This window comes from Lissotriton helveticus, chromosome 4_1, assembly GCF_964261635.1.
Source record: "Lissotriton helveticus chromosome 4_1, aLisHel1.1, whole genome shotgun sequence".
NCBI lineage: Eukaryota > Metazoa > Chordata > Amphibia > Caudata > Salamandridae > Lissotriton > Lissotriton helveticus.
The window spans coordinates 1,433,170,385-1,433,194,423 of NC_136063.1; the positions used below are offsets into that span (position 1 = coordinate 1,433,170,385).

At 50.1% G+C, this 24,039-nt stretch overlaps 1 protein-coding gene across 1 annotated transcript in view; it reads right to left on the reverse strand.

Annotated features, from left to right (window-relative positions):
* Window positions 1-24,039, reverse strand: part of LOC144827542 (putative thiopurine S-methyltransferase) — a 315,654-nt gene that overhangs the window by 241,885 nt on the left and 49,730 nt on the right. The window lies entirely within an intron of this gene.

A 24,039-nucleotide genomic window follows, 5' to 3' on the forward strand; every position in this document is an offset into this window, starting at 1 on the left:
GCCAACTACAGGCAGCAGACTTGCTACACATGCTGTGGAGCTGCTCACGACTACGACACTACTGAGTGGCAGTTTGCGGGATACTGGCAAATATAGCCGAGTGAGGAATAATGACAGCCTGGAATACTGTATGTTGGGGTTGGGCCCCAAGGGGAAGAGAGGAAGTCCGGTCACCAAATGTAACAATTTGGAGCTAATTCTGGCCAAACGTAATATAACAAGGAAATGGAAAGCTACTAGACCACCGGCATTGAAGGATTGGTACAATGAGCTGCTGAAATGGGGCAGGGCTGAGGGAGCAGAATTGAAAAGGGAGGAACAGCACGGATTGCGTAAAATGCCTATATCCTTGGAATGGAATTTGTTGGTGGAGGAACTTGGTGCCTTGGACATACTGGAATACTGTCCTTAGTGTGTGGTTTGAGGAGGCATGAGTTGGGCAGCAGAGAGGAGGAGCTAGAACTCTGTAACATGACCTGGGGGGGGGGGGGGTTGCTGAAGACCAGGAATACTATTGTCTGTACATAACAAACAGAAAAGAGGAAAGGTACTGAATAATGAATAAATCTTTATTGTTTCAGTTATTTAAAACCATAACAATGTCATAATACAAATATGGTATCCCTGTAAAATTATTAAAAAGTACTTAAAAAGAAAGAAAAAAAGAAAAAAAAGAAAAAACATGTTAATTATTTAGTCCTAAAAACCGGAAGCAGTATCCTCATCATGAGGCCTATTTTTAAAGTTTGTTCATAATTCTGCAACATCATATTGTTGTTGAGTTATGGTTTTTGCACGTAGTGACATATAAAACATTTTAAAAATTTTTATAAGATTGCAATAAAGTTCTAAACATTATTGTTTTGGAAGTGCCACATAGTTTTTCTCATAAAATAATAAGAATTTCATCATTTTACAGGTCAGCTGAGGGTCTGTAGTGCCGTCCTCTAATGATTGCAGATCTACTAGTTCGAATTCCTCTGTCATTAAAAGCCTTTTTTAGTAGAGCAACGTGTTTCGTTTTTAGGCTGGGGCAGACACATATTAGATGGATAATATCTTTGCATGCTACACCACATAAGCCACAAGATTTGACGCCGGTATACTTCCATGATGGTTGTTCAGCCAGGCTTGGTAATACCCCGAATCTAGTTGCCATTAGCTGGCGTTTCAAGTGGGGCGAATATGTTGCGCCGAGATATTCCGCCGGTCGGAGTGATGTATAGGATTGCAGAAACATCCACCTGTGAGATCTTTTTGCTAAGGTACCTTTATCTTCCAATAATGATTGTAGTTTTCCCGCCTTGTTTGTTCAGCTACGGAAGATTTGGAAGGAAGGGTTCTTCACCCATAGATCCATCGTCTCGGTGTCATTCAACGCCATTTTCAAGAATTTGCCGTAGCTTGAGTTTGGATCATCCTGGGCTTGCCACAGAGCATCATTTAATATGTTAGATCTATTCTGCCACAGTTTATACCAAGTTTTGATCACAGCATATTTTCTCCCAATTTCCTGCTTGATAAGGCGGAATTCCAGTCGGACCTGTGCCGGAGCTGCTGACTGTGGTAGACTGAAGACTTTTTTGTAGGCCTTTATTTGTAGAGAGTCTAGGATTTTTGCCATCTTTACCATTTAACACTATGCTTGCATAGGTTATTGCAGGTAGTAGCATCGCGGCCATCACTGAAATAAGTGGCGTGAATGAAGGACCATATAGCTTCTTTGCGATAGCACAAAAAGCATAAATAATTTCATTTCCTTTTTTTTCAAGATATTGTTTCTGAAGTTGAAAGTTTAGTCTTTTGTCTATGTATACCCCCAAGTACTTATAGGTACTTACTATTCCAAGGCGCGTCTCTCCCATTTTGAATTGATACTGATAGCGTGTGCAGTTCGTGAGTGACATAGTTTTGTTTTAGTATTGTTAATTTCCAGTGCGTTGGTATTAGCAAACATCAGGAGTTCATTAAGTGCTCTTTGTAGACCTACTCGGGTCAGGCTGAACAACACTATATCGTCTGCATACAAGAGATGCGTTATCGGCAATGTTCCCAAACGCGGTGGATGTGTATTTGCTTGATCCAGTCGGGGTGAGAGGTCTGCCATAAAGAGGTTAAATAAATGGGGGGGGGGGCAAATACACAGCTTTGTTTTAATCCAATCTCAGTTTGTATCTTTTTGGATAATTTAGTACCATTCGCCATTTTCACACGGACCCACGTGCACGTGTACAGTTGTATAATGGGACGTAATATTGTTTCCGGGAGACGCAGATTCTGTAATTTGGTCCATAGTAGCCTGCGATTCACGCAATCAAATGCGGATTTGAAGTCTATAAAACACAGTTGTAGTGGGCTTCGCTGGCGTTTGCACTTATCAGCTATTGTGGCAAGAGCTAAAATATTTGTTGTAGTGTCACATCCTTTGCGGAATTCGGTTTGGTTTAATGGAATCAGCCTGTTTGTATTTGACCATTCTACCAGGTCCTCCAGGATTAGGGAGACAAAATATTTCGCTTCCACGTCCATAAGTTAAATTAACCAATAATTTGCCGGATCTGCCCTGTCACCTCCCTTGAATTTGTTAAACTGATTTCATTATAGAGACTTGATAGCGATTTTGCCCATTAGTCGGGATCAGCCCTGAATATGGCCAGGGGGATGCCATCTTTTATTATTCTGGCAATATCTTTTACTATGTGGCATTGACTTTCCAGGGCTATGATGGTACCGAGATCTTGTGATCCAGGGCGATTCTTCCCTGAGAGTTCTGGGATAGGAGTTTTGCCGTTAACATTGATTGCACATTTCGTGGATGATGTATGATCTGCAAATATTTTATTTAGATGGACTGCCCATAAATTCTCTGATACCGAGGCAGTGTTGATCACTTTTTTGATCTTATTGTGCTATTTACTAATTTCCAAGAGAGCCTGTTGTTTGCTTGTTTGGCACTAAAAAGTAGCTTCGTCCAGAGGGTCTCCTGTTGCGCTTTCTGATCCTTCCAGATTTGGATTTTATACAGCCTTTTGATAATCTTTATATCCCGCCATGTGTGATTTGGGACTTTCTGTGTATTATTTTTCCTCATCAAATCAAAATAGAGAGAGAGGGCTAGATAAGCTAGTCCGGATCCCCTAGGTTATATGTGGATTATCAAGGAGGACTAGCTAAGTTGTGTAAAGAGACTCAATGGGTAGGTATGTTGGCAAACCATTTGGTTTGGTCATGAAGCCCTCACCCACCAACCTAGTTGGTGGCATGCTTCATCATCGGGCCCACCACAGTGACACCGAATGTGTCCCGGGTGGGCTTCGACTCCAGATTACTGAGGAGCTGGTATACTTGCTGAGTGTGCAGTGTTGGTGAGTGTGAAAGTGATGTTTTAAAAGCTACACAGTGGGTCCCAGTACCCGAGGGTGTATGGATAAACTTTAATTACTGGGCCCCTGTTAGTAACTAAAAAGGCAAACGGACGCGTTGGAGTAAATTATGACCTCCTTCGTCCTGTGTGGTCTACATGTTTCAGCCAGGCCTTTTATTTACAACTGGCTTTCCTCAGGACCAATGAGTATGTGAAGGTGTAAATAAATATTTTAAGTGATTTGTCCCGGGACACCGCAGCAGGATAACAGGTCCAAGGAGCACGCAGATCGGCATTTCCGGTCTGTTCTCCCTGCCAGGTGACCCAAGGAAGCTTTAACAGCAAACAGCAAGTTAAAGCAGAGGGAATCCCCCTCCAACACGTAACGCACCTTAGCGAGTGCGACACTTTTAATTACATCACCAATCACTTAAAATATTTATTTACACCTTCACATACTCATTGGTCCTGAGGAAAGCCAGTTGTAAATAAAAGGCCTGGCTGAACCATGTAGACCACACAGGACGAAGGAGGTCATAACTTACTCCAACGCGTCCGTTTGCCTTTTTAGTTGCTAACAGGGGCCCAGTAATTAAAGTTTATCCATACACCCTCGGGTACTGGGACCCACTGTATAGCTTTTAAAACATCACTTTCACACTCACCAACACTGCACACTCAGCAAGTATACCAGCTCCTCAGTAATCTGGAGTCGTAGCACACCCGGGACACATTCGGTGTCACTGTGGTGGGCCGGATGATGAAACATGCCATCAACTAGGTTGGTGGGTGAGGGCTTCATGACCAAACTAAATGGTTTGCCAACATACGTACCCATTGAGTCTCTTTACACAACTTAGCTAGTCCTCCTTGATAATCTACATATTATTTTTCCTCACCATCTTTCTCAGCTCTTTTCTTAGCGAGTAGGCCTTCCTAGACATGTTTACATCGGGCTTGAACATTCTAGTCTGTGCATAATAAATTTTAGGTGCCTGAATCAATAGTGCATCCGCGACGATAGACCAACTCTCTACTGGGTTTTTGCCGGATGTATTCTTAGCTTCAAATATTTCTTTTGCTAATGCTGTTAATTCAGGTAGGGGTTCTGCTGATCATCTTATTCTTTTCAGATTTGTTGTAGTCAAATGACCCATCTCTATGGGGGCCAGACGATGTTTTTGAAGGCCTGTGTCCAGTTCAAATACCGGATATGAGTGATCACTTCGAGTAGAATATTTGATCTTAAATTTCGTCACGCGAGCGAGCAAAGGAAGCGTTAAGATTGTATAATCTAAGATTGACTGCGCGTGGGCACCCTGATAGGTCCACCGCGGAGGAATGTCATCTGTAGTTCTACCATTTAAGACTCGCAAGCCTGGGGGCGTGGCCACGGGGGCCGACCAAGATGGCCGCTTCCGACTGAAGCTCCGCCGTCCGGGCGGCCAATCTACACCATCCTGCGGACATAAGCCAGACCTAATCCCGCTCAGCACCTCCATCCTGTAGCAGCGGCGATTCGCCGCCATCCGACACCTGTCTTGGGCTCGGGGGTGCCCTGTGAGGGTCTGCTCGGCGGAGGAGACGGAGCGCCACCCCACCGGCGTCCTCTCTTTCTGCGCCTGGCCATCCGGTGAGCTCTGCACCGGGGGCGTGTCGCCTTTCGCCCCGCGTTCGCTTGGGGCACTGGGGGCTTGGGTGCGCTCCTTCCGCCCCGGCTCGGGGGTTGGGCCATGCTGGTTCCGCGGCTCCGGGGCGTACTGTGTCCTTAGGGCCTGGAGCGTAGGCCGGAGCCGGGGACTTGGGTAGTGGCTGCTCCCGGCGGGTTCCAGGGGGTTGCGCGGTCTGGCCCGGTGCCGCGGGGGACGCGAGTGTGGTGGCGGGCGTCTCGGGGGTTTGGGCTGCTGCGAGGCCAGGTGGCCTGCCTTCCCTCGGTGTCTTCCTCCCGTAGCTGCCTGATGGCGCTGTGACGGCTGATCCGATTGCTCCTTACCTGACGGCACGGCAGTCCTGGTCCGCCATTTTGCCGGAGAGTACAGCCATTGTGGACCTGAGCATTCTGGAACCTGGATACGGTGCAATTTCTTAACCAGCTGTGGAGTGTCGGGGGTGTCTTTCCTAGTGTGTAGCCTGCCTTCACAACTGCTTGGCTCCTGATTTTATAGGTGCCACTCCACTGCCTTTGGCTGCCAGATCTCTGCGAGGCCTCTCTTCTTCGGAGGGCTTATATGACTGTTGCTGCGCTCCCGCTCTGCACGCCCCTTCCTGACCCCCTGCACGCGACCACTTCGTCAACCCTACTCCTGTCTTGCTGTCTGCTATTCCGCACCAGGCTGCCTACTAGTCAGCATGGGGAAAAGAGACCCTAATCAGCGAAAGCTCAGCTTCGACAATGCCTCCATGCTGGCCACGGACTCAGCTACTGGATCCTCATCGGACGCGATGCCACCCCCCCCTCAGGACAACACCACCTCCTTGGTCACGGCCATGATGACCGAAATGAGGGCCGGATTCAAATCACTTGACAGCAGATTTGACACCTTGGAGCAAAAACTTGCAGACATGGGCTCTAAAGTGCAAGCACATGATCGCCGGCTAGATGTTGTCGAAGCCCGTGTTTCCGATATTGAGGACGCGGACGCCAAAGCACTGAAGCGACTTGAGCGGGTCGAAAAGATCCTAAAGGAAGTGGCTATAAAAAATGAGGACTTAGAGGCACGCGGACGACGCAATAACGTTCGTATTTTAGGCGTGGCGGAATCTACCCAAACTGGTCGGATGGACGTCTTTGTGGAAAACCTACTCATAGACCTGTTCGGCAGGGACCAATTTACTCCGGGGTTTGTGGTGGAGCGGGCCCACCGATCCCTGGGTCCCCGACCAAAACCGGGTCAACCGCCGCGTCCCATCATAGCCAGGATCATGAACTTCAGGGACCGTGATGCTGCCCTCCGAGCGGCCCGTGAGAAAGGGTAGATACGATGGCAAGGCGACTCCCTGTCCTTTTATCCAGATTTCACCCTCATGGTTCAAGAGGCGCGCCGGAAATACACTGGGGTCAAGGCTGCTCTGCGCAATTTAGGTCTTAAGTATGGTATGCTTTATCCTGCGCGCCTTAGGTTGGAAGTCGCTGGCAAGGCCCGCATTTTTGACACCCCGACGGAAGTTCAGGAGTTTTGTCACTCTTATAAGTCCAGAGGCACTCAGGCTGCTGCTAACTCCAGAGCACCCTCCCCAGCACAGGGAGATTCCCAGCACAGCGTGGAACTGTTCTCGAGCTCAGCCCCGGGCGGAAATTTTGACTCTTGCCCTTGTTTTTTGATTCCACTCTTATGGCATGGACAATTTGGGAACTGTCTGAAGGTCCACTGGTCTGGTTATTACATGGACATTTGTATTGGTTGGCCCGGATGTCGTGGCGTTGCTACCCACAATGGCGAACGCCTTTGTTTTCTGGGTATTTGTTGATTTATTTACTGCGGTGGACTTAGTTTACAATGTACTTCTTCCATACATAATGTTGCATTTCACCACCACACTGGGTTGGGTTTTCCTCTTTGGGGTTTGTGAGAGGTTGGGTGGGGGGTGGGAGTGGGGTTTTGTTTGGTTTTGTTTTTTTATAATGTGTCACGAAATTTCCACAACTGCAATAATCGTACTGAGCTGCTCATGTCATAGGTCACCTTTACTTTCCCTGTACTCCTGGCCAGGTTAGGGTTAAAGCTCGGCCCCTCTGAACTCTCGCTGATGTCCTGGAATGTTAGGGGACTAAACAACGCCAGGAAATGTAAGCACGTTTTTAATTACATTACTAGGCATAAGATTGACGTTGTTTTCCTGCAAGAAACTCATTTAGCATCAGATGATGCTTCACAAGTTGCCAAAAGCTGGGGATCTCACCGCTTCTTTGCCCACTACAGCAGGTATTCCAGGGGGGTCGCTATTTGTGTACATAAGCGGATACCCTTTGTGCTAACTCACACAGTCATTGACAGAGAGGGCAGATATGTCATTGTTGCGGGGACCCTCTTGAGCCATAAGATCACACTCGTCGGAGTCTATGGCCCTAACACAGACACTCAGGCTTTTTTCAATGAGTTGCAGGTACAACTGCTGAACTCGGACCCAGGTTTGTTGCTAGTCGGTGGCTATTTTAATCTGCTGCTTAATCCGTCCAGAGACAGTACATCATCTGCCCCAGACACTAAGCCCCACTCACGCCCAGTCCTCCTTGATATATGCTCCCACTTCTCCCTCATAGACATCGAGGCGTCTGTGCATGTCTCTTCACCGGCTTACTCACACTACTCCGGGTTCCATGACACCTGGACCAGGATCGACTATTGGCTAATTTCCCCGGAAGTGGTTGGGTGGGTTGATGACCTCCTTACGCTCCCGCGCACCCTGTCTGATCATTCCCCCATAGTGTTGAGACTGAAGATTCCTAGGGCAGGTGGTTGTGAAAGGCAGTGGCGCTTCCCCGGGAAAGCTTTATCAGATCCGGTTTTCATGGAAGAAATTAGGGGGGCCATTGAGGAATATTTTGAGCTCAACACGGGTACGGTTGACACCTGGGCTGTCCTGTGGGAAGGGTTTAAGGCAACCATCAGGGGAGTATGCATTGCTAAACATACTAGAGTGCTGCGCGATGTTCGCGCGGCCCTGTCCCGGATAGAGCGTGACATAGCGGCGCTAGATGCAGAACAGCTTCAACAATATACGGAGGAGAGGGAGACAAATCGCTTACAATTGATGATGGAGTTTAGAGAGGAGGCCGACAGGGAACTTAGATTTTTGGTTAAGTCACACACGGCTAGGCAATACGGTGAAGGCGATCGACCGGGCAAGTTGTTGGCACAACTACTTCGCCCCCCTTACAAATCTTCCTACATTACGGAACTCAAAGGCCCGACAGGAGACACACTGGGCATCACACCGGAGATCTGTGAGACCTTTTTGTCTTATTACACATCTTTGTACATTTCCACGTTAACTGATGACGCCACTGACCGAGGTAATTACCTTAATGAGATAGCGATGGTGTACTTGGAAAATTGGATGAAAGACTTTCTGGCCGATCCCATCACACCTGACAATATTATCGAGGCTATTGACTCCATGAGAGGGTCTTCAGCCCCTGTATTGGATGGCTTTTTGGCCGATTTTTACAAGGCCTATAAAGAACTGTTGGTTCCCCGCTTGGTGGAGGTGTACGCCGAGGCCCTCGAAACGGGTTGTCTGCCCCCCACTCTTAGGGAGGCGGTCATTGGGCTTCTACCCAAGCCGGGAAAGGATGCCACTCTGTGTGGATCTTACCGTCCCCTATCTTTATTAAACTTGGACTACAAGATACTAGCGAAAGTCATCGCCATCCGCCTTTCGTTACTAATGGAGTCCATTATATCCCCAGCCCAATCTTGCTTTGTACTGCATCGCTCTACCTCACTCAATCTCCGCACCCTTTTTTCCATTTTGCACCGTGTTGACCCTGCCACCCCGGCAGCGGTGATTCTCCTGGTTGCCAAGAAGGCATTTGACTCTTTAGAGTGGCCATTCCTTATGTCTGTGATGCGCCGTATGGGAATACCTGAGTGCTTAGTGAATACAGTGGAGTTATTGTATACTCTTCCTACGGCCAGACTGCGCCTAAATGGTACTATCACTAACCAGTTCCGCCTGACGCGTGGCACGCGGCAGGGTTGTCCTCTGTCACCACTATTGTACATTTTAGCGATGGACCCGTTGGTCCATCATTTTCAGGAGAGGCACTTACACCGCGGTCTCCAGTTTCGCACAGGCCCACTCTTGATTTCGCTTTATGCGGATGACACCATCCTCTATGTCAGGCAGCCCCAGATCAACCTAGAGCCCTTGATCTTGGAAATAACCCGGTTTGGCAAGTTTTCGGGCCTGCGTATAAACTGGCATAAATGTGTCATATTTCCACTTACACCCAGTACAGCCGAGTGGTCCAGCCCCTTCCCCCTCAGGTGGAACCGGGACTCGGTGAAATACTTGGGAATCCAAGTTCATTCAGATACTGAATCCATCGTCAGACTAAACTACGGCACTGCGCTGACTGCCCTGGAGGGCCATATTGAACGGTGGAATCGGCTCCCATTGTCCATGGCTGGACGCGTTGCCATAATTAAAATGATAGTACTCCCACGGTTTTTATATTTGTTCAATAATATACCTGTGCCCCTCACCAAATTTTTTTCACACAGTTACGTTCCTTATTACTAAAGCTGGTGTGGGGAAACAAGACTCCACGCATGGGGGAGGAGCCAAGATGGCGGACTGACCGGACGTGTGAGCTCCCGGCTCCGCAAGCCGTCTGCCATTTTTCGAAAATCCTGGCATTTATATGCGCCTACAACGTGTGCGACTGGGGCCGCGAACGAACCACGGCTCCCAGCGTTCTTCCGACATCCCCGCCGGCTGTTTCTGCTGAGGATTTGCGGAGTTTGCCGACTTCCGACTCTGCCCCCCTGGCTCTGCCCAGATCGTCGCCGCCGGACGCTGCGGGTCGTGTTCCGGGGGACGTGTTGGGGCAGGGCTGGAGTCTATACTGCTGTAGCCGGCGGTGGAGGTGGGCTGACTGGAATACCTTTCATCGGCGATGGAGTGGGTCCCTACGAGGCTGTAGCCGTGCAGGCGACATTTCCTTTGTTCTGCGGCCGGTGGTCTGAGCTGCCTCCATCTTGGGCGCCCCCTCCGCCGTGTGCCATCCCCATTGACTGACTCCGAGGGGGCTTTCACACCGCGCTGGCCTCGGACTACGAGCCGTGTTTACTTTGGTGACCCTGCCTAACATCCCTTCTGGTTATGAAGTAGCCCCCCCCTCTCCGCTGTGGGCTCATTGCGAGGGTGATATTGATGCCGGACTACCGCACCGACACAGCGGTCGCTTCTGTCTCCCCGGTCCGTGCTGCCCTGCCTCACTGCAAGCTTGAGGGTGCCCCGGTGGCGTCACTGCGCACTTCTACCCGGCCGATGTCGGGGAATGATCTGACTTATGGCGATATCCTGACTGCCCTTGCGGATCTAGGGGCGACTTGGCAAAGACACGCCTGTGAACTGGAGCGGAGGATGGACGGTGTGGTGCCCTGCGGGGAGCGATTGTGGCTGGCTGGCCCACTGGTGCCTCTCATTTCTCCTGCGGTGGATACAAGGTTGCACAGTGAGACTACTGTGGAGCGCCCTATCCTTGGATACAGTGTCGAGGGTTCCCTTTCTGACGAGGCTACAGTTGCGAGGTCTCCTTCCACTTCGGAACTTGAGACTTTGCCTCTGCGAGTGCTGCGGGGGCTTTCTCTACATTGTTGGACTGTTTGCCTACAACGAACGCTCGTCTACTTGGACACAGTGATGCTCGGTGTTTGGGAACACTCATTTCCTCTGCTTCTTCTATTCCGTGGGCGGCCATCTTGCTCCTTTGTTTTGCCTGCGGTGCGCTCGCAGCGGCAGCCATCCTCTGAGGGGTTTCAGCGCTCCGGCCAGGGCTGATGTTGTCTCCCTCTCTGATTTGTCCTGATCGACTGGCTGTGCCCGGACTATAATGCTTATTGATATACTGTTTATGCTGCCTATATGTGCTTCCCTACTTCAGACTGCAATTGCTATTACTCTCCGTGCTCTTTATTTTGGGGTGCACCTGATTTGTCTGATTTTTGTCCTTTTCTAACGGGATGGATGTAATCACGGGCTGGGGGTCCGGGGACGTTTAATATTGTTGGGGGTCTCGGATCTCGTTTCTGTCCGGCGGGAGGGGACTCGGGTTGGGGCTTTCTCTTGATATACGCAGGGGCTTTACTTGGGATATCGCTTCACATTGGTGTTGATGACTTTTGCATTTGCCTTGATATATTTGTTGTGTTGCTGGGGTCTGATGTTGTCAGTGTAGGCCGGGATTCGGTTAATAAGGCCCTCCTCCGGGGCGGCTCCCTTTTGATTGTTGGCGCTGGTTGGGACCTGCGCAGTCCATCCTGCTTCTGGGTATCTTCTTTCTGTTGTGTGCGGCCATTTTGTCTCTTCGTCTTAGATAGGGGCGGGACCTCCGAGGGAGATATGTTCTGGGATCCGTTTTTACGATTGGCCGGGGCTGGAGGGGAATTTTCTCTATGGACATGTGCTTGATTAGCGAGTGAGACTCGAGATGGGGCGTTTCTTCATTCTGTGTTGTTGTTTTGTATATGTCTTTCCCCATTCTCTCCTGTGTTTCATGCTGTATTATGGTATTTGGGGTGGACGGTTTATTGGTAATTGGGTGACCGGGACCATACGGAATTGGCCCTCTTATTTGCGATGGCCTTGCCTGGTGGGCTTCGGTAGTTCTGGCCGGACTGTGGGTGTTTCCATCATTGGTATTGTTTGCTCGGCTGGCGCGGACCCGGACAGCTCCGCCTTTTGCTATGTTGTTTTGTGTTAACCCGGGGCATTAGGTGTGCCTGATCCTGACACTCATTTGGTTCTCGGTCCTCCGAATCTACTGTAGTGCGCGGCGTAGAGGTTGTATATGGCTGGGAACTCCGGGAGCTCCGATATTGTGTGGGCTCCTCCCCACCTTCCCTTTTTCCTGGGAGTATTGGATTAATCTATCCTTTTTACTCCCTATATTTCAAGTGTGAGGGGTCTTTCTTTCCTTTTTCTTTCCTTTTTTCTTTTTCTTTTCTTTCTTTCTTCGTCTGTATTTCGGGTTCTTTAATGGGCGACAGACACGCTGCCGGGGGGGGGTAGGCCGTAGCCTCCGCATTGATGTTGGGTGGGGGGTGGGATTTATTTTATTTCGTTTAGTTTCTATGGGCCTTATTTTTCTATTTCTCTGCGCTTTCTTACCCTGTTTCCGTTCTGGGTCCGCGATAGGGGTTAATGGGGAGGGGGTGGCGCTGTAATGGTGTGCGACTGATGGCTGCTACTTTGGCTGTTTTATTTGGTGCCGCCATGTTGCTTGAGGTCTTAATATCCGTTGTTATTTCCTGTAGTGCGGCCGCATGCCCCTGCCGTGTTGCTATGGTATGGACTCAGTTCTCCTTCTATCTTCTCTTTCATTACTTTGTATTTAGATCAAAAAGACAAAAGAAAAACCTTAAAACTTAACCTTAAATGCTCCTTCTCCTCGGTGGCATGATTCTATCAGTGTAACGTTTAATGCTTGTTTTATATCATCCGCTACCACTGAGGAACTGTATTGCTTGCTCTTGTGCCTTAAAGTATTGTGGCCGGCCTGACGGTTGTGGGCCCGTATTTGTTTCGTTTCTCTCTGCACAATAAAGGTTTTTAAAAAAAAAAAAAAAAAAAAAAAAAAAAAAAAAGACTCCACGCATGTCTTGGCGCGTGTTGACACTCCCATATGAGTGTGGTGGACTTGGTGTCCCCGATTTTTATCTTTATTTTTTGGTAGCACAATGTTCCTACGCATACCCATGGTTCCACCCTGACGCTCCGATTATTTATCTGAAACCGGAAGCCGACTTGGTCTTGCCGGGGTTGCTATCCAGCACTCTACCGTCGGGCTTTCCTAGAGACCCATGGGATATTCAAACTGTTTCATCGACCTGCTGGGCGTGTAAAAAAGGGTCACGGACAACCAATAAACAAAGATCCTTAAGTATTGCCCGGCGGTGTCGCCTCTTTAACCCACAAAATATTAATCAATGAAGAGGCAGGCGCTGGAGACTGGAAGGCAGGAAACAAGGGTTTATTCTCTCCGGAGGAGAACACATCAGTTCGGACAGCAAGTATCATCACGAGGTGCTCTAACCGCATCTCTGAGGCCTGGCCTCTTATACACAGGTTTATGATCTTTATTGCAGGTAACACATTCTTGCAATGCTTTGAAGTATGAAAGGACATCCTCGGAATCTCCCCTTCAGGCCCGTTCCCACACATATTTACAGTTGAAGTCCCCACCCCGGTCACAACAGGTGATGATTATCGCGCAGCTGGACATTCCGCCGATTCACGGAATGTGTGGGGTTGATCGGATCTCATAGGGTGGAGGCTTTGATCAATTCGAGGGTCCTTTAATGGGAGAAGCTTCCTACTGTACGGGGGGGGCAATAAACAGTATCCGCAGAGCCAGGTGGCGGCCTGGGAACGAGGAAGACAAACGGGCACACAGGAAAAGGGGGTTTGTATCAAAGGGCCTGGGACCATGAAAGGAATGAAGGGAGTTGTCGCGCTGGGAACGGGATGGGATTCCGAGGCAGAGCTGCGCTGAAGAGGGGTTTACGACCCAAGGCATGTGAGAGCGGGGGGGTTGTCAGCGTGCGGGGGGATGCCTGCGAGGTTGAGAGAGAGAGAGAGAGAGAGAGACGCGCTGGCTATCAGCGAGGGGCAGGGAGGCCATGGTGCTCAAAATGGCCGCCGCTTACGTGCACGAATGGGTTCAAGAAGAGCAAGATGGCGCCGATAATGTTGACGTTTGCAGCCTAACTTTTAACAGTCCTCCCTTTTCAACATATCTAGCCAACTTGCCTACTCAATGTCAATCTTCATCAAATTCCTAACCTCGGAATCATATAATGCTCCCATGCGTTCGTTTCCAAAGTCCACAGTCTTAGGGCAAATACAATTTGTACATAATGAACACAGAGGTGGCAGACATTGAATTCCTAAGCATAGACCGCATATTACAACTACAGGAATCAGGACAATGGTGAACAGTCTCCAGCCCCAGTTCTTAACGGTGTTCCAGAACCAACCACCAAGCGACCATTCTTCCTGATCCTGGTGGACTTCTGAAGAGAGTCTGTGAAGATGTTCGATGGCTTTGTACACTGAGGGTGAGTTGTCCGGTATGTATGTACAGCAGCTGGACCCAATAATGCGGCATGCTCCACCACAGTCCGCAAGAACCACATCTAGGACAAGGCGGTTCTGGAGGGCCACCAAGCGGACCGCTTGAAGCTCGGCGGTGTTGTTAGCAAAGATACCAGCTGTGATGTTCATTGTTGTCTCAACTGCCTGAGTCAGATGTCGGATGGCACGGCTGTTTGCCATCGGGCCCCAGAGGGGAACAAGTCCCTTCATAGCATCGAGGAACTGCGCTCCTGTTGAGTCGGCTTGTTCAATGTCCTTGGCTCGTTTTTGTCTATGATGATTCGCTGGGGCCACATAAGTCGGAGGAAGGATGAAGGAGATGAAACAAGTGCCCCCCCAGCCTTTGGGGAGCCAGGTGTAGGCCTTTGTGCCGCAGACGAAATACATGTTTGGGGACGACACAAAGGAAGGTGGATCCGTGGAGTCCAAAGTTCTGGTAAAACGGCAAGCACTGCGGCCCACCAGCTGTGTCCCACGTCCTTCTATGCACATGTGGCCTGTGACGTTGATGACTGACAGGGCCACAGTCAGAGTGGCAGCCGTTCGTTTCCGCAGGTAGGAGAAGGTGGGTCTGGTTGGATTGTTGAACACCTGCATTTCAATTCGTTCTTTAGCAGGGATGTCCATGTGGATTGAGTCGTTGGAGGTCTGCGGGCAGAAGTGTGTCTTTGTTTTGTTTCGCCAGACCCCGTGGAAGAAATGCGTTACGGTTTTGCTGGAGGTGGCATTGTCCTTATAGCTTTCTTGCAGGAGGATCAGCCAAGCAAGGCAGGAGCCATGAACTGAGAAGGGTGAAGGGATGAATGGTATCGAGTGTCCAGTGGCGTGGGGTAGCAACCCGCAGATCCAACAGTTGGTGGCATTGGTGGCGAGATTGTGCTGGTGAAGTAGCTGTACGAAAGAGTTATTCCAAAACTCCTTTCGCCTCTCTCTGAGTTGAGGAGAGAGCGAAATCAGATAATGTTCCTTCATGGTGGTAGGCTGAGCAGTGGTCAGGAATGTTTCGTGAGCAGGTTCATTTTCTTCCATAATCCAGAGTGTGGTCATGAGGAGAAAGCAGAAAAGGATTGTGATGAAGAGTGCAATTGTCTTTGAGCTGTGGAGTCTGTCTGTTCTTGGGTTTCTGTAGTGGGTATTTCCTGTTGCTTCCATCATCTTCTTATTTGGCGCTTCCATCATCTTCTTATCTGGCGCTTCCATCATCTTCGAGGTGCTCGGTAGCGGGCAGAACCACAGACTTCGTTTAGCTTCTCTCCGGGTGACCCTTGGTGGTGTTTAGGTCACCGTTCTGAGATTTAACTTAGTCCGTGGTCTACTTAGCCGAAGCTCCCTCCTTTCGACGCAGGAAATACCCTTCTCTGGATGGCACAGTGGGATCAGAGAATTTTGAAAGTTCAAGTGCTTCGGTATCAGGATAGCAGGTTAGTGACGGTCGGTCCTTGTTCAGGAGCTCTTCTTGGTAGTTGATGTTTTCTGTCGTGGCCACGGTCGAGGAGACCTTCTTACAGTGGTGTGCGTGCAGCCAGTGCCGTTTCCCCTCCACACGAAGAGCCGTCCGGGTGGTGATTAACACTTGCCAGGGGCCCGTCCACCGGGGTTCCAAACTCTTCGACCGCTGAAAGTTTCGGATCAGCACGAAATCTCCAGGTTGGATGGCGTGACCCGGACCCCTGGAAGCATCGGAGATGGCCTGCTGCACCTGCTGATGAATGACAGACAGAGTTTCAGTCAATTTATACAGATAATCAGACATTAGGACGTCCGGGACGTCATGAATGGAAGTTGGTTTCGGTGCTGACCAGACACTCATGGGTCGGCCGAAAACAACTTCATAAGGTGTTAAGTGATGTTTGGTGGGGGTGGAACGCATCGATAGCAATGCCAGTGGGAGGGCGTATGGCCATTTCAGACCCGTGGTAGCCACTATCTTGGCCAGTTTAAGCTTTAGTGTGGCATTGTGTCGCTCAACAAGTCCAGCAGACTTGGGGTGGAAGACTGCGTGGAACTTCTGCTTGATGCCCAACCCCTTTAAGATGAGCTGGATGACTTCGGCTATGAAGTGGGGGCCATTATCGCTCCATAAAATACGACAAAGGCCGTAACGGGGGAAAAACTCCTTTAACAGTACTTTTGCAGTGGCCATAGCAGTGTTGTCACGGGTTGGGTATGCTTCCACCCATTTGCTAAATGCGCATACCACAACAAGTACATATTTCAGGCCTTGGCATCTGTCTAGCTGGATGTAGTCCATCTGCAGGACTTCAAACGGGTGATTTGGGACCCCAAATCCTCCCCGGGGTACTACAGTTCCTTTCCCGGGGTTGTGTTGCAGGCATATCAAGCATTGTTGGACCAGACGTTTGGCGGAGTCTGTGATTTTATCATTGTGCCAAACTCTGGAGACAAGTTCAATCATGGGGGCTGATCCTATGTGGGCAGGGGAGTGTGCCATAGTCAGTATGGGAATCAGGTACGAGTCAGGTAGCAACCATTTGTTTGTGTCTCTTGTCCGCCAGCAGCCTTCGTCATCTTTTAATCCCACCCGTGTCCATTCAGTCAGTTCGTGCTGTGTGCTAGCCATTTGAATGTCTCTAATAGTGTCCCTAGTGTCAGTCCATTTTTCTGCTTGTGACCTGGTCACGTACATATGTGTTGACGTCCTATTTTCAGCTGTCGTTCGGGCAGTGATGTCGGCTAGTGCATTTCCCTGCCCAATAATGTCTGTCACCTTTTTGTGTGCCTGGCATTTGACGACTGCAAGCTTTTTGGGGAGAAGGACAGCTTCGATCAAGGCGGAGACTAGATTCCCGTGCAAAATGGGGGTGCCGTGTGAGGTCAAGAATCCCCTTTCCCTCCAAAGGAGCCCAAAATGGTGAACCACCCCGAAGGCATACTGGCTGTCGGTGTAAATGTTCGCTGTGGTTCCTGCTGCCAGAATGCAGGCTCGTGTCAGGGCAATCAGTTCCGCTGCCTGGGCAGATCGTTGCGTGATGCGGGCGGTCTCGACTACAGTTCGAGCCGTGGTAACTGCATAGGCAGCGGAAGTGGTGCCATCGGGGAGTTTGATGCAAGAACCGTCCACCCACAGCTCTCCGTCAGGGTCAGGAAAAGCCGTGTCTCTGAGGTCAACCCTACTTCTAGTCTGTTTGTCCGTAAGAGTCACGCAGTCATGTACAGGGTGCACATTGGGATCGTTCTCTGGTAAGGGTAACAGAGTTGCCGGGTTCAGTGTGGTGCATCTTTTCAGGGTGATATGGGGTGCAAGCAAAGTCAGTTCGTATCCAGTCAGTCGTGCACTCGTCAGGTGTTGCGTCTTGGTTTGGTTCAGGAGGGTGTCAACTGCATGGGGTACCAGTACCGTGAGGGAATTCGAGAGCACGATCCCCTCACTCTGTCGGATAGAGATTGCAGCAGCAGCTACAGCTCGAAGGCAGGCAGGCAAGGCTCTGGCTACAGGGTCAAGAGTGGCAGAGAAGTAAGCACACGGTCGTTGCTTTGGGCCAATGGACTGGGTCAGGACAGATAAAGCGCACCCCTCCCTTTCGTGAGTGTAAAGGGAGAAGGGCTTTGTGTAATCGGGGGTACCTAGGACGGGGGCCGAACAAAGGGCATCTCGTAGTTCCGTGAAGGAGGTTTGACACTCAGGGGTCCAAGGGAGTGGGAAGGGGACGTCTTTAGCTAGCAGAGAAAGCAGCGGTTTCACAATGAGGCTAAAGTTTGGTAACCACTGTCGGCAGAAGGAGGTGAGGCCTAGTAGGGAGCGAACCTGTTTCTGGGTTTTAGGGACAGGAGTTTCGAGAATGGTTTGGATCCGGTCGGGAGTCCTTCTTTGGACAAAAGGTGGCCTAGGTAAGTGACCTGGGGTTGGCAGAATTGCAACTTCTTTTTGGAGACCTTGTGGCCATTTTCCGCAAGGAAGTGCAGGAGTTGAATGGTGGCTGTAACTGCTAATGGAGTGGTGTCGGCTGCCAAAAGGATGTCATCGACATATTGCACTAACACCACTCCATCGGGTAACTGGACTTGATCCAGTTGTCTCTTGAGGGCCTGGCTGTAGATGCTAGGGCTTTCTGTGTAACCCTGGGGTGCTCGGCAGAACCTATATGAGCGGGCTTTTAGGGTGAAGCCGAAGAGATATCGGCTGTCTGGGTGGATGGGGATGGAAAAGAATGCGTTTTTGAGGTCAATGACAGTGAAGGTGGTGGCAGTAGAAGGAATCAAAGTCAGGATGGTGGTGATGTCTGAGACCACGGGGTACTGGGGTACCACCACTTTGTTGATCTCTCGAAGGTCAATGATAAAACGGTATGCTTTCTCATCTCCCTCTCCCTGTTTCTTGATGATGGGCAAGATAGGGCTGTTGCAAACGTTGCTAACCACTTCCTCTACCACTCCTGCGTCTATCAGCGACTGAATAATCTTTACCAATGCCTTCTCGCCCTCGGGCGATATCCTATATTGTGGAAGTTTTGGGAGTGTTGCGCCTGGTCGGACAGTAATGTGCACTGGGTCAATCAACATGCGCCCTACGTCCGAATCCGCCTTGGCCCACAGATACGGAGGCAGAGTGTCAAGCAGGGATGTGTCAGCGTCGGTGATGGAAAACATGCGTCGGGGAGGGCAATGTCTAAGCAGAACGGGGTTGTCGTAAAGGAAAACTCGAACTCCGTCTTGAGAACATCTGATTGTCGCTCGGAAGTGTTTCAATAAGTCAAGTCCCATAATGGCGTCAGGGCTATTGGAGGAAAGCAAAAACGTGGTGTCAGTGGTGTTGTTTTCTAAGTCGAAGAGGATCGGGGCGGACAAAGGGTTAGTGGAGGGCGTTCCATCGAAACCTGTCGATGTTATAAGTGAGCCAGACAAGGGTGCCCTTGGAATCAGTCGTTTAGATAACGCACTACGTGTTGCGCCAGTGTCTACCAGAAATGGAGACTTTGTACCCAGGACCTTAGCAGTGACGTAAGGGCCTTGCTGGTCAACATAGAGCTCGACTGGATCCCTCCCTTGCCCTTGGCAGTCCTATGCAAAGTTGTGGGCGTCATCGTAGTCAGATTGCTGGCATTGGTTTTGTCTGGGTCGATCAAATGTATTTGGTCTGCCTGATCTGTCGTTAGTCGCGTCATTTGGGGGCCCTCGCTGTTGTCCCTTATTTCTCAGTCCACTTGCTATGTCCTTGGGGTCTTTGTTTCTGATTATTTCCAGAAGAACTGGGCACTGGGATTTCCAATGGCCAGTTCCTTTACAGAAAGCACACTGGTCCTCTCTAATGTCTGTACGTCCAATGTGGGGAGTCAAAGTGCGGTCCTGGGGAAGTGCAGTCTTAGGGACGTTCGTCTAAAAGTTTCCCCGGTATTGGTCTCGTCCTATAGTCACCCCTTGCAGTTGGGCAATCATCACCCTCTCTTTCAAGTCCTTCTTCTTTTTCTCTGTTGCTCTATCGTTTTCATTTTTCTGATGTTCATAATATTGGGCCATCTGGAGGATAGCCGTAGGTTTGAAGGCTGCCCAACTACTCTCGCTAGCCTGCAGTTTCTGGGAGACCTCCGGTGACAGACCCTTAACATAATTCTGGACAAACAGATGGTGTCCGGTTGCAGTGGTCATGTCCTGGCCGCTGTAATCGGAGAACACTGTTTCAAACCGGGAGAAGTAGTCCGATACATCCTCCTGGGGTTTCTGGCGACAGGCCGTTACTATCGACCAGTCCACTTTCTTTTCTGGAATCAGGGTTTTTAATTTCTGTACGATTTTATCTGGAAGGTCTAGAATGGATTTCAAAGGCTTTTGTCCAGGTCCTCGTTGTTTATCAATGTCATCGAGTTGTGACCAGGTATGTCCAAACAGCTCAAGGTGGTCGACTTTCCGGATTTGATTCCACACATCAGCTGGTAGACATAACCCGAAAAACAAGTCGATGTCAGCCAGGGTCATAATCGTTGAACCTAGGGCTGTACCCAATTCAGTATAGAAGGCAGTGGGGTTTTTACGTAGGTCAGGCAGAGATTTCCGGAATGTCAGAATCTCTTGCCGGTCCCATGGCTGGTAGACCCAGTTGTACACTACCCTTCCTTTTGCATCTTGGTGGTTTGCATCATCGTTAGTCCCTTCACCTCGTGGAGGAACCCAGTAAGGGGCAGCCTCTCGTATCGGCATCATGGTGTTAGATTGCTCAGTTTGTGGTTCGGTCGCTACGGATGTCGTGGGTTTAGTTCCCGATTCTCGTTCAGTGAGGTGGCGGAAAACCTCAAGCGTACGCGTAAGGAGGTCCGTCACATCACACTCGCCCTCATCCCCGATATCGACCTTCCGGTACAGAGTCGTTAGGCTCTCGGGACCTTTGTCTCGATATCGGTCCTCGTATGCGTTCAAGACATGGTAACACAGTCGTACGGTAAAATGTGGTCTGTGACTCCCTGTATACGAGTTAAACATATCCGTGATGTACTCTTCATCTTCCTTCCTTTCTACCAGTGTCCGTGCTATCTTGTCGATCCCTGCTCGCTCATCTTTGTTTAGTCTGCTTGTTCTTGCAGAACCAACCCTTCGGGTCTCAGGGTCGCCTAACGTTGTCGTTTGCGTAGTATTTAATACAAGGAGTTCGGCCGGCACAGAGGCCATGGGGGCCGAAGCTGTGGCGCTACCCTCGTTTGTACCTGGGGGTGGTGGGTGCTGTGCTAAGGGTTGGGAAGGGGCATATGGAGGGGGCATGTAGATGATCGGAGGACCTAACAGCAGATCATCGTTGGCTCGTTGTTTCGAGGGTAAATCAGGGTAGAGCATGGAGGACGTTCTAACCGGACACTGGCTTGATGTCTCCATTTCTAGTTTCTGTTTGGCTTTCTCTCTTTCCTTTATCTCTTCTTCTAGTTTCTGAGCAGCTAGGTGGGCTGCTTTTCGCAGCTCTTTTCCCAACCTACTCTCAGTTTTCTTTTTACGTTGTTCAGTTTCTTTGCGCCACATGCCGAAACTATCAAGCATAGTGGGCGTTGTCTTGTTTTTACCAAGGGCTGTTTCTAGCGCGTTTATTTTGTCATCATCGAAGGATCCTATCAGTGGCCACTGACTTTCTCGATCCTTTTTCGTATATTTATGCCACAGCTTGTTATAGGCTATAGCGATCAATCCATGCTTCATGAACATGTCCTTATTAGGGGTGCCTTCCAGTGGAGCCGGATGGTTCATCTCTAATAAGCGGTCCGGGCTAAACAGGCTACCAATCAGTGGGGAGAAGACAGGCATGACGGATCACAACGGGGACAAAAGTCAGCACTGCCTATCTTATCACTGCGTGCAAAGACTAGACAGAATATTTCTATTCTACGTTGTTTGCAGGTAGTGAATACCTCATGAACCAATAACGAATAGTCAACGTTCGGTCAATCAAACAATTCAGTGGGGAGAATAAGTAGGCCCGCAAAGGTCTGCGTTACCTACTCTTTCACTATCTGTAAAGGGGGGGGGGGCTGCTCTTTCCTGTTTGCAGACAGAGAATCTCCAGAAAACAATCCGTGAACAGTAGTTCGGGTTCAAATAATTAATCAGTGGGGGAGAAAGATAGGCACGACGGCTGCGTTACCTATCCTTCACTGCTTGCAAAGAGAGAGCCTGTTGTTTCTCCGTTTGCAGACAGCGAATCTCCAAACAAATCAACAAAGAGTAATACTAGTATTTTCCAAACAATCAAACAATCATTTCGCAATTCGTCGTGTTTACACGACCTTACCCGGACCGCATGGACAGTTTCTTGTCTTCCGAATCCAGCGCCCGATCGTCCTCTTTTCTTCGTAATCCTCGCGGCACTCCTGATGGTTCCCAGTCAGGACCGTAGATCACTCGAGAGAGGTCTGTTCGGAACCAGTGAAGTTCGGATGATCGGCTGTCAGACGAGGGTCTATCGGACAGGTGCACTCCCGATCGTTGTAGTCATTCACTCTGTCGTCAGGACCTCTACCACTGGATCCACGAGTCACTGATGGGCCCCACGTTTGGGACGCCAATTGTAAAAAAGGGTCACGGACAACCAATAAACAAAGATCCTTAAGTATTGCCCGGCGGTGTCGCCTCTTTAACCCACAAAATATTAATCAATGAAGAGGCAGGCGCTGGAGACTGGAAGGCAGGAAACAAGGGTTTATTCTCTCCGGAGGAGAACACATCAGTTCGGACAGCAAGTATCGTCACGAGGTGCTCTAACCGCATCTCTGAGGCCTGGCCTCTTATACACAGGTTTATGATCTTTATTGCAGGTAACACATTCTTGCAATGCTTTGAAGTATGAAAGGACATTCTCGGAATCTCCCCTTCAGGCCCGTTCCCACACACATTTACAGTTGAAGTCCCCACCCCGGTCACAACAGGTGATGATTATCGCGCAGCTGGACATTTCGCCGATTCACGGAATGTGTGGGGTTGATCGGATCTCATAGGGTGGAGGCTTTGATCAATTCGAGGGTCCTTTAATGGGGGAAGCTTCCTACTGTACGGGGGGGGCAATAAACAGTATCCGCAGAGCCAGGTGGCGGCCTGGGAACGAGGAAGACAAACGGGCACACAGGAAAAGGGGGTTTGTAGCAAAGGGCCTGGGACCATGAAAGGAATGAAGGGAGGTGTCGCGCTGGGAACGGGATGGGATTCCGAGGCAGAGCTGCGCTGAAGAGGGGTTTACGACCCAAGGCATGTGAGAGCGGGGGGGTTGTCAGCGTGCGGGGGGATGCCTGCGAGGTTGAGAGAGAGAGAGACGCGCTGGCTATCAGCGAGGGGCAGGGAGGCCATGGTGCTCAAAATGGCCGCCGCTTACGTGCACGAATGGGTTCAAGAAGAGCAAGATGGCGCCGATAATGTTGACGTTTGCAGCCTAACATTTAACAGGCGTGGGGAAGACTGCGCCGACTTATTGGTCTTGACCAGCTGTACTCTCCGGCCCTCCCATTGCCCAATCCCACCTGGCTACCAATAACTGGGGAATCTGTGGTACGGCAAACATTGCCCAAATTCCAAATTTCTACCATTGGGAACTTGTTCCCTGACGGCCATGCCTTCTCACTCACAGATGATCAACGCTTCACGGAGAGGTCATTATTGGACTCCTTTGTGCTGACCAGGCTGCGCTCTTAACTGCGTGCCTCGTTCCCCTCGTTCCCCCTCCCTCCTGAGGAGATGTCCCCCCCTCACCTTTCTCATTCAACACCCATCGGGCAATCATTTGGTATCTAAGTTATATCATATGTGCTGCGAACTTCTCCCTTCCCCGGATCAAGGGGTGCGGGCTGCATGGGAGGCAGATTTGGGTTACCCTATTTCAGATGATCAGTGGCAGTGGTGCTGTAGGGCGACCAAATGCATCTCTTTAAATAGTAAACATAAGCTTCTGCACTTTAAATTCTTGCGCAGATTATACTACACACCAGCGCGACTGCATAGGATAGACCCAGCATGTCCCCACACTTGCCCCAAATGCGGTGGGCCCTTTGTGGACTTTGCGCACCTCTCGTGGTCGTGCCCAGTGATCCATGATTATTGGTCCCGGGTGCACCGCACACTTGGTGATATGCTGCTTCAGAATCTGGTTCCCATCCCTGAGATTGCCCTTTTGGGCTACATGGCCGTATTTCCGAAGGCGGTGCGTAGGCTAGCAGCGCTGGGGTTTTTATTGGCTAAGCGTGAGGTGGCATTGCGATGGTGCGACCACCGCCCCCCCCGTTACACGGTTCCTGGCTCCGGAGCTCGGCGCACTGCAACGCCAACAGTGAGGAATACTCCACCATGGTTCCCTCTACTTCCAGACCCAATGATATTTGGGGCCCGTACCGCTCATATATCGCCGGCGCCATGGCCAGGAGCCAGCCTACCCC